The sequence below is a fragment of the Parasteatoda tepidariorum genome, chromosome 2, assembly GCF_982258835.1.
Source record: "Parasteatoda tepidariorum strain Cologne lab strain chromosome 2, Ptep-v5.0, whole genome shotgun sequence".
NCBI lineage: Eukaryota > Metazoa > Arthropoda > Arachnida > Araneae > Theridiidae > Parasteatoda > Parasteatoda tepidariorum.
The window spans coordinates 26,982,200-26,993,456 of NC_141756.1; positions in this window are offsets into that span (position 1 = coordinate 26,982,200).

Below are 11,257 nucleotides of genomic sequence, written 5' to 3' on the forward strand. Positions count from 1 at the left end.
TCAGTTCGTTCTTTTGGAAACTGAGAAGCCATTTACAGAAGATAAAAGGGGAGGCTAATATACCCACCACCCATTGTTTCGAAGATTCAGTCAGGTGTAGCGGTTGTGAGCCTTTTGTCTGTCCGACTTTTGTTTGAATTCGAACTCTCAGTCGAATCAACCTTCGTGTATGTTTGCGGTTTTCCTGAAAAGGTGTTTATATGCAATTGCGTCATGCGATGGTCTCAGCGGGGAAGACATCTTGCACGAATCCGCTTATAGGATACTTCATAGGATTACGTCATTGAATAGAATGCAATGCTATTAAGTAATTGATTGGGGGGGGGGGTGGAATACTTCTTAGATGACACAAAGCTTGTTAATGTATTTGCTATGTGTTGTTCTTGACTTAACTGACATTGATTGGAATTGGACATTCGATAGAATGTTTGGTGTTGAATGAAGAAATGAGAATATAGTGCTTAACTATTTAGGTTTTAATATTTATTTATTTACTTATTTATTTAGCGAATGATATTTTTTCTTAATATTTTCACTAATAAATAAAAAAGTAATCGTATTCCATGCAAATTATATTTGCAGAACAAAAGTTAATTTCAACATTAATTTGGTATCGCACTATAAATATCATTCATTTTTTTCGTTCTTGTACATCATTCATTATTTTTTTAATTGTAATAAATGATAACACTAGGACATTTAATATTTTATAAGGCATTATATTTTAGAATATTAAGAAAATTACGCGAAAAATAGAGAGTTCACTATATTTATCAATTATAAATCATTATTAACTTGGACTATATTCTGCAATTTTATATAACATTTGTACAATACTTTTCCTCTCATAGAATTATATGATTAATATAAACACTAGTAGACGTAACAGGCAATTTCTCGAAAGAATTATGATAAACAGTTGTTGTTGGCTGGATTGGGATCCCGTATTTTTAATTCGTTCTTAATGTTTTCAATGTTCTGAATCCTTGTTTCTTTTTGCCAATTTTTAGGCTTAAGAGGTAGTGGAAAAAATCATTAATCATTCTTCCAACAAATCTTTTTTGTCTTGCTGACTTTTTGTTCAAAAAAAAAAAATTGCTAAAGAAATTGGATTTAAGAATGCCGAAGACATTTCAGAATTGAATAACATTTCGAAGAAGGATTTTAATTTCTAAATCTTCTAAAGTCGAGTACATTTGCATAAGCGTATCCATGACGCCAAGTGGAAGTTACTATGGAACATTAAATTATTATGTAATTCTCATGTTTTCAGGAGCTATTAAAACACTTTTGCAAATCAGTAGTCGTTCCTTGCGTTGAATATTTTAATTTAAGCAGCTGATAATCAATATTAAAATGCGTAATGACTATTTCTGCATACAAGAAGCAGACTGATGCAATCAAATTTTAATGTCTCCAGTAGATAATGCGCTAAAAGCATAGGAATAACTTTTCAAAAATTATTCGAATCCTATTAAGAATAATCCAAAAGGCATCACAAGGCAGTATGCAAGTCAGGTGTAGGGGTGGGGAAGTAGGTGTCGCTATGGCAGGCTGGTTTTATAAGTGCACCTAAGAATTATCCAATGAGGTTAAGTTTGAAGGCCACCGGAAGTCGATTTTGGCCGAAGAAGAAAGTTGGAGACTTTTCAGGGTCATTTCCAATTATTTACCTTGCATACAAAATGCTTGATTAACTCCTCTCACCTTATCTAATGTCTTTTAAGATAAAATAAAGAAGCTAACAGCATCTTTTTGAATATTTGAAGTAATAAAAGTACTTCTTTCACCCTTTATCGATGACGTCAACACTCAAATTTGACGTAACCATATCTGAAATAGAAATTAAGCAATCGGGAGCTTTTATTATTAGTTACCTACACATTTATTACGTATTTATTTATTTTTTATTTACCTATTAATTTATATTGAATATGTCGTTGGGAGCTCCCTCTCATAATTGACGTAAAGAATCGGATTCATACGTTATAATTTCAACTATTTATTTACCTTTAAGTAACTAATTTAAGAAAATTTTTTGGAGAACATTCGTGTAATTTCATAGCTATGCTACATTTTATATTATATTGCAATACAGTTACGAGACAGATTTTATCACCAAACTGTTCCTTATATCCGTCGTTGAACAGCCGATCCAATTTCGGGTCTAATATTTAGCTCCGTGTAATTTTGAACCAATCCAGAAGACAAGGAAACTCCTGGATCAGTACTACCCCCAGAAGTATTGATTTGTTATGGGAACATAAAGGACTTTGCGATTCGACAGATTTAACGTGCATCAGTCACCATTTACTACACGGGGAGTCTTCGGTCGGCCTGGGATCGAACCCACGAACTCTTGCACATGGGCCCAGTCCCCTACCAACCAGGCTATCCCGGCCCAAACTGTTCCTTATTTTTATTTTATGTCCGTCGTTGAACAGCCGACCCAATTTGGATTTACGACAACTAATCTTCAACTCTGTGTAATTTTGAACCAATCCAGAAGACAAGGAAACTCCTGGATCAGTATCCCCAGAGGTATTGGTTTGTTATGGAAACATGGAGGATTTTTGCGATTCGACAGATTTAACGTGTATCAGTCACCATTTACTACACGGGGAGTCTTCGGCCGGCTGAGAAAACTGTTCCTTAGTATTGTTTCTAAATAGGATCGTACGAGTTTCCATTATTTCAACTCCGGTCAGAGCTCCATTTCGAATGATATAGAGATCGATGCGTCCATCAATGGAGATGCCAGCAATAGACCATCACTCCTCCACCGCCAAATTTTACACTTTCGTGTACGAAAGCGGGATTGTTTTTAGAGCAACGTTCCTTCAAGATGAAAATACGCCTATTATCAGGATGAACAGAAAAACCAATTGACCAGAGGGGGACTCGTCTTGCGCCATTCATTTCTCCTCCAATTCCCATGCTTTGTTGCCCACTCCATGCGGACTCGACGGTGCCTTGCTGTTAACATGACACACGCCATTGCTCGGTGAGCATAGAGACCGATTGCGTGAAGACGGTTTCGGAAAGCTTGTGTCGAAACTGTGGTGCCAATAGCCGAGCGAGGATGTTATTGAAGAAGAGTGGCATTCATATTTCGGTGTCTTCGAGTCATTAACGTTAAATAACGGTTTTCGTGGGGCATTGTTGCACATCTACTCCCTTGTCCTGGACACCAACCTGCATTTCCAGTCTCCAAAAAACCGTTCCAGATCCTGGAAGTCACACTTTGTGAAATTCCAATGGCTTCTGCTACTCCGGCTTGTGTTTGGCACCAATCTAATCAACCTCTCTTCAAGCTTCTGATTCGTTTAAATGACTTCGTTCAGACGTCGCACTCATTGAAACAACCAGCTTACTGAATGTCGATCATTCTTTTCCGCTTTGTCTTACATTAAGTTGTAAGACAAATCAAAAATTCTCAAAAATACGAAAAATTTGCATTTGGGACTATCTTCTTCCATTTTATGCACAAAAAAAAAAAAAAAAAATTGCCTGTACCGTTATTTTATACAAGACTTACAATATCCTTTATATATATATGTACGATGTGAAATTCAAGGTAATTTCTTCTTCTATTTTCATTCTTTCAAGGTAATTTTTTTGAATTCAGTTCTTATAATTATTTATTTATTTTTTACTTTTCGTGCAGAGTACACTGAATTTGGCGAGGATTACTTCAGAATTGTGGATTTGTATAAGGTACATACATGTACATAAAGCATCCTACTTTATTTATACAGATAGATTAATAAGAATAAAAATAATTGTACTCTGTTCCAATAGTTTATAATATAAAATAATTATATGATTTATAAATGAGCATTTGGCTATGCTTAAAAATACTTTCGACCAGTATTTTCTTTGAACTGTGAAAGAAAGAGAATTATTATAGTTTTTTTTCTTAGTTTAAAGAAAGATCTGGAGGAAAAATATTTAGATATTGATAAATGTTCAATGTATGATAAAGCAACCAGAGTGAAAATTCATTTTTATGATGGTATATTATTATATTACATTAAAAAATGTCAGGCATTTATAATGAATGTTATCAGACACAATGTATGAATTACTTAGGAAAATAATTGAAATATTGCAAACAATTGAAATAAATTAACAATTTATAATCTTTTCTGAATAGATTAATAATTCATTAATTAAAAAGCGACAGTATAAAGCATTTATTCGGATAAAAGAAAACTTTTTTTCTCTGTTCCCAGAATTAATCTCTTTGATATTTAAGAACTTTTAATGCTAAAATATTTAATTTATTATTAGTTATATACTATGCTTATGATTTATACTTATTATGAATACTTAAAATATTTAATATTAATTTATCTTTGAAATGAGCTGTTTGAAATTAGATTGATGAAAAATGTCTCCATTTTGAAAATAAAAATTGTGGCATTTTTCTAAACCGAAATGAATGAACCGAACATATTTAATTCTATATTATCAGCTTAATATAAATATTCTTTAACAATTTTGGATCAACATAATTTTTCTTTTCCTAAAATTCAAACTTAGAGAGCCCTTTTTCCGAAATGAAAAGTAAATAGTAACGGAATAATATGAAATCGTCGTATTTATTTTATGCAGACAATGGGGAAATTTCTTTTTTTCATATGATAAATTTTTAATCTGCTTACTCAATGCATAAATAATTTATACAATTTTATTTAACTGTACACATATTATACTGCATTACATTGAGTAAATATCAGGAATTCAAATTTTATCTTGTGAAAAGATAATTTTTCTTTTCCTAAAGTTGAATACGAATCAGAAGTTGAAATCGAATCAGTGCTTTTTAGTAACAGAAACTAAACAGCTATGAGAATGCCATGAACTCGCTGATATTTTACACAGATAAATCGAAATATTTTGTATCCATGTAATAACCAGATTTTAAATTGAGTGGTTTTTGATGTATATATATATATATATATATATATATATATATATATATATATATATATATATATATATATATATATATATATATATATATATATATATATATATATATATATATATATATATATATATATATATATATATATATATGTATATGTATATATATATATATATATATATATATATATATATATATATATATATATATATATATATATATATATATATATATAGAGAGAGAGAGAGAGAGAGAGAGAGAGAGAGATAATAGATATTTTTTAATATTATATAAATAAATGTGGTTTAATGTATTCAACTTTAATAAATAAAATATAAATACATTAATTAAAAAAGAACGTAAATGTTACGTAATTATTTTATATTGTAGTTTATTAATCTCATGTAAATTCATTGTTTACAGGATATCTTACGTGTGTTAAAGTAAAAAGTTTATCCACTGAATAACTTAATATTCTATTTTGCAATCATTTCCTTTAATAGTTTCTGAGAAATAAGTAAGATTATTTTTTTGTAACAATTTTAATAATTGTGTAGGCATTATTCAATCCTGTTACATTATTGTTAATCATAATTTACTCGAGCATTTTACCTGATGTAAAACAATGTTTAAACAACGCTCTGCAATTCATATTAATATCGGATTACAATTCCCATTTACTGCCAACTATTTTGCAATTTATTTACAAACTTTCGTCTTTGTTTTATAAATTTAGATACTTAATTAAAATAATCACTGAACTAAAATAGTGTAGGTTAGAAAGCCTAAATTAAAAAGTTGGCGACAACAGGTTTGTCAGTCTCATTTTGTCTAAAAATCTCAATCTATAGATTTGCTGATTGGAACTTCGTATTCTGCCCAGAAATGGTTCCTCTGTAGTGCCCACTCTTACGAGACCCTTTTTCCGTGGGTCACTAGTGAGTACACTAGACCACGTAATGAACATCCTATAATTTCATGAATATGAATATGAAATAAGTTAGTGCGTCGCATGTTGCTTCTGAAGAACTAGTGTAGTGATACGCTTTAGGTGAGGGCCTGGATAGTCTGATTGGTAAGGCGTTAGGCCCATGTGCGTGGGTTCGATCCCCGCCGATCGAAGACTCCCCGTGTAGTAAATTGTGACGTTAAATTTGTCAGTCCACAAAGTCCTCCATGTTTCTATAACAAACTATACCTCTGGGGGTACTGAATTAGAAATAGATCGCTCTCTGGTAGAGGTCAAAATTAAGATCTGTGGATGTATGAATGGGCCCGTCCTATAAAACTGGCTGTGAGGTGTGTGCGGTCGCATTCTTGGTCTAAGTCGTATTCTTGACCGTAGATGGAGCCACTGAAAAAAAGAGACGCATCCTCTGCCTTAAAATTCGCTTGGTTTCACCAAGTAGGCTTGCTGATATTGACAAGTTCATTACAAACAACAATGCATTAGGTTCTATTATTTTGTCTGCATGGTAGTTTGAATGATATATCACGCCATTATATCGTTACGAGTTACATCGTTGTTGATCTTCTGTTATGCAGATGATTCAGTGAGAAGTACTTCTGCAGTGAGGATAATGCGGTCTTCCAGGCTGCTGGTATTGTAAAGGATTACGTTGAAAAACATGCTGGAGATGGAAACTACATTTTATTGCGTTGCAACCTCTCCCCATTTAATTCTATTAAGCAATTTTTGGATAAAACTGAAAGTCATCCGTTAATCAGATCAACACCGTCTAACCTCATACAATTGCAAAGTGATAAATCGAACAGGTCACAAGTGACCTATTAATATATTCATGCCAAGAAGAATCAAGCCAGTTTATCAGAGAGAAGGCGGCTAGTGGTCATAATAAAGAGATCGCTAATTATATGGAGAAAAAAAAACAGATACATAGAGGACATAGTGCTGTTTTCTGTTAAATTTTAGATTTTGGTGGTAATTCCATGCTCATGAAAACTTTAAGTGCTAAAATATTTGTGTAATAACGTGAAACCTTTTCTTTCTAAACAATGAACTAAATTTGAATGAGCTATAATGATTATGGCATATAATTTTATGCCTGGTAACAACCTTTTTTTTGTTGATAAATTATGGAAATCATTATGATAAATCATGACCATTCATTGAATATTTCAGATTCCAGGATATCTATTTTGCCATAAAAATTCCGCGAGATGAAATCGAAGCTGGCCTGACTGTGAAGATGAATAAACAGCATGGATTAAGCTGAATGCAATGTTGTGTAACGTTGGTATTTTCTTTGGTTATCTAGCTGTATGAGTGAGTTTTACGTCATAAAGCTAGGTTACCAAAGTTAAGAACAACGGCATGAAAATCTTCAAGAGATGAAAAGGGTGATTCTCGAATGGAGAAATTCTTCAAAAGAATTCTTCAAGAAAATTCCACAAACTGAAATCATAAGCAACTGAATTCCTCAGAGATGAATTTAAAAGAAGGACATTCAACACCAAGTTAAAAGCAAAAAGTTTCTTAATGAACAATTCTTAATTAAGAACGAAAAGTAATTCTCAAATGGGATTATCTTAGATGGTTTATCTCAGATTTTCATTCTAAAGTAGGGTAAGTTTTTAAAAATTTATTTGTTGGATAATTATTTTGTGATAGCTGTGAAGGAATAGTCATTAACTCCTTGTTCTGTTTTTCTCAAACTAAGAAAATGGGTTATTGATTTTGCAGAGGAACGATAGTTGAATTGGCAGAGGATATGTATGCGTTGGATTGTGGTCAATTTGTAGACGGTGATGTGAAATGTTTTAAAAATCATTTATTACGTAACTTTATTTATATTACCATTCTGATTCAAAATACAGATAAATGTAATTTATTTTTAACATGACTTCAAAACATTACTTAAAGCTAGAATGAGATTATTTATCTGGATGAATTATAGTTTGTAACAATATTTGAATATTAAAATGATTTGTTTAAAAGCAATTGATATTGGTTTTCAGTAGGGGAGAGTGGGGTCAATTGTAACATTTTTTACTTAACTATTTTTAACTAATAAAAAATCCAATATATTATTAGTATTAATTGACAGACGAGTAAAGTAGACTATCCTCTACTAGAAAAAAAATAAATACCTGATTTTAAATATTATTATATTAGTTATTAACAATTTTTGACAGTCGTGCACTTGTTACAATTGTCCCCACTTACGGGGTCAATTGTAACAGTTCATAAATTCAACTGAAACATAGTTAATTATGCACATTATCATAGTTGTGATATATTTTTTTATTGATCAAAATAATAGTGATATTTTAGTAGTAAAAATAATAATGAACAGAGACCTAAAGGGTTAAACTTTTAACTTCAAGGGGTTAAAAATTTTAATTTATACTGTGAAAGGTGACAAATAAAATAATGCACATGCAACATAATATAAATGATATAGGAAACTATTGGTGGTTCTTAAAGAGTTAAGTAATGGTTTGTAAACATAAGATTATTTATTTTCAGCTGTTACAATCGTCCCTTTACTTATTGTTACAATTGCCCCCAAGACGCCATTTCAGCTTCATTTGTTAAAAATAATGCTAGTTAATTAGCAAAACTAATTTTTTTTATTGAAATGTTAATTAAAGTGTCCACTTACATATTCGGTTACTAATTTTTATTTGTTTAAACAAAATTACTTTGTTACAATATAATATTCTAATACCAAAAAAAGTACTTGCGTGGCGTGAAAATATCTTTTGTGATGTAACTCTTTCAAAAGTACATAAAAATGGTTGCCATCAGGGGTGTACATGTAGATTTATTAAATACACCTTGTGTGCCACCTAGGAACCAAATCTAGAACCCGACACTCGAAATTTTTGCTCTGTTACAATCGTACCCTGTTACAATTGACCCCACTCTCCCCTACTTATGTAGAATTTCATTAAATGTCAGTATACAAAAACTAATGCAATTAACAAAATTAATATTATGCTTATTTAAAGATTTTAAAATTCATTTATATTCATTAGAAAATGAATTTGTAGACCATAATATTTTCACCAGAAGGTTAACTCACTAGAGGGTTTAGGTTGATTTTCAATATACTCACCAATTCAATAAAATTCTTACACATAATAATATTCCTAAAGGTTTTTTTCTTCTTTTTGCTAGCATATGTTAAAACCAAGACAATTTAGGCTATTGTTATACAACTATTGGAACTTTAATATATTTTGCTAGCTAGTTACTTTAAAACAAGCTCCATAAACCACAATTACATCCTTGAAACGTACGTAGAGTAAGAAAACGTACGCTACTAATTCAATTTAGTCACCAATCTATCATGTTTAGGTTAGGCGATTTAATTCATTTCTGTTTTTAAAATTATTCTAAAGCTAAATTATTTTATACGAACGGACACTTTTCAAATTAGCAGTCCAATGACGCAGTTGAATCATTTAATGTTTCACATTTTATCTTATTAACGCAGGCCACGTTCCTCTGCAAAATTCGTCCAGTTTAAAAATTTGAATATTCACTCGTGATTTAACACATTAGAACAGGTTTGTGCAGAATAACAGTTTATAAAGTAATGACGACTTTTTTTTTAATATTAAAGCAATGTAGCTGATAACTTGCGCTAATGGAATAAGAAATGAAATAGGCGAAGCAATGATAGTTAATTAGGAAAAAAAATTAAATGTCAACAATGTTTTCATGTAAGTGATGGTTTTACAGAAAAAGAAGAAGCATGTACTTTCAAGGATTCTAAGTATTTAAATATTTTGAAAGTCCACTTATGGTTAACGCTAATGGATCCCTGTTCAATATTCCTGTACTATGTTTCGCAAATATTTTTTCAGGAGCTCTTAGAATGCAAAGAGATAAATAAAAAATAATTTTTTTAAAACATGTTTGATGATGACTTGACCAGTAAAAGCTTATTTGCACCATCTTTTATTTATTTTTAATTAAAAATAAAAGGGAAGGAGAATATATATCCTGAAAATATATATCTAAATATTTTTAAACTAGAATACCCATACGAAGTTTTCACTTTTTTAGCTACCAAGCAATCCTTCAGAGCGTTTATCCTCAACAGCTAAAGAAGATCTTCAATCCTAAAATTCCGTAAATGGCCTTTTAATTCAGGTTTTTTTCTTAATTGCTTTTTCCATTTCTTTGCTTGTGTTTTTGCGTCAGACATAGTTCCTAACACCGTTTAAATATTTGGCTTGAGTTTGGCGCGATTCAGTTGCATCCAGCTCTTGTGAAATTATATTTATTTAATATTTTGTCGAAAGCCGGTGCGTTGAGAATATAAATTAGCTTTGACATTAGAGACCCAATTTTGAATCTTGATGGGAAGGCGGTGATTGGTTAATTCAGCTTCAATACCTCACGACCAGGGTACAAAATATTCCCAATTTTTGGGTTGTACTTCATTGCTCTTGTGAAAATATTTCGTTGCCTTCTTCTCCCTTGTAAAATAATTGAAATTTTATTATTTTTAAAACATCCTATATGAAAACAAATTTATTAATCTTTACCTTATCTTCTTAGTTAATCACTTGTCTTCTAAGTTAGTTCAAATTTACTAACACATTGTGATGAACCATTTTTTTTTCACTAAATTCACCAGTTAAAAGCCTGTTCATAAACTATTTCCTCCGAGAATTGAATGATTATATTCAAAAAATCTCCCAAGAATTGAATGATTATGGCTAGGGTCAACGAAAGAAAGGTAATCTTTTTCTTCGGTCTATGTGTTAGCCTTAGAATGAAGAGAAGCTACCCTCTCTGAAGTGTGCTATTCCTGTTTTCATAGCAGACTTTGTGGCGAAGGGAGTTCTTACCGTAGAAAAACTACACTTGGTCCTGGAAAAAGGTTTTAAAATTATACTTTAAACAAGTCTAATTAATGTTTCAGGATATATTATACAGAAAATATTTATACTGAATCTACTAGAAAGAAAAAATATCAAGATTACTAGCAAGAAAAAATAGACAGAAGCTTTTATTTCAAATGAGTATAATCGCACTGCTTCAAATGTAAGGCACTTAAACTATGGCATTTTTTATTTTCTTTGGCTATAGAGCTTCGAAAAATAGCTTTGATGGCACCATTTTGGTGAATTATGCATATTTTTTTAAAAATAGTACATGGTATTAAGAACAATCGATCTTGAATTAAGACCAGTTTTGATTATTTGGTAAGGTAACGTGTTTAATTTTCTCACTTGAATAAATATACTCAGCCGCTTTTTTACTAAAATATTGAAATGCTTGAGCGATAAACCTTTAAAATGTGTAGTTACTGTGGATAAACGAAATAAGTTCTCACAGTTTTT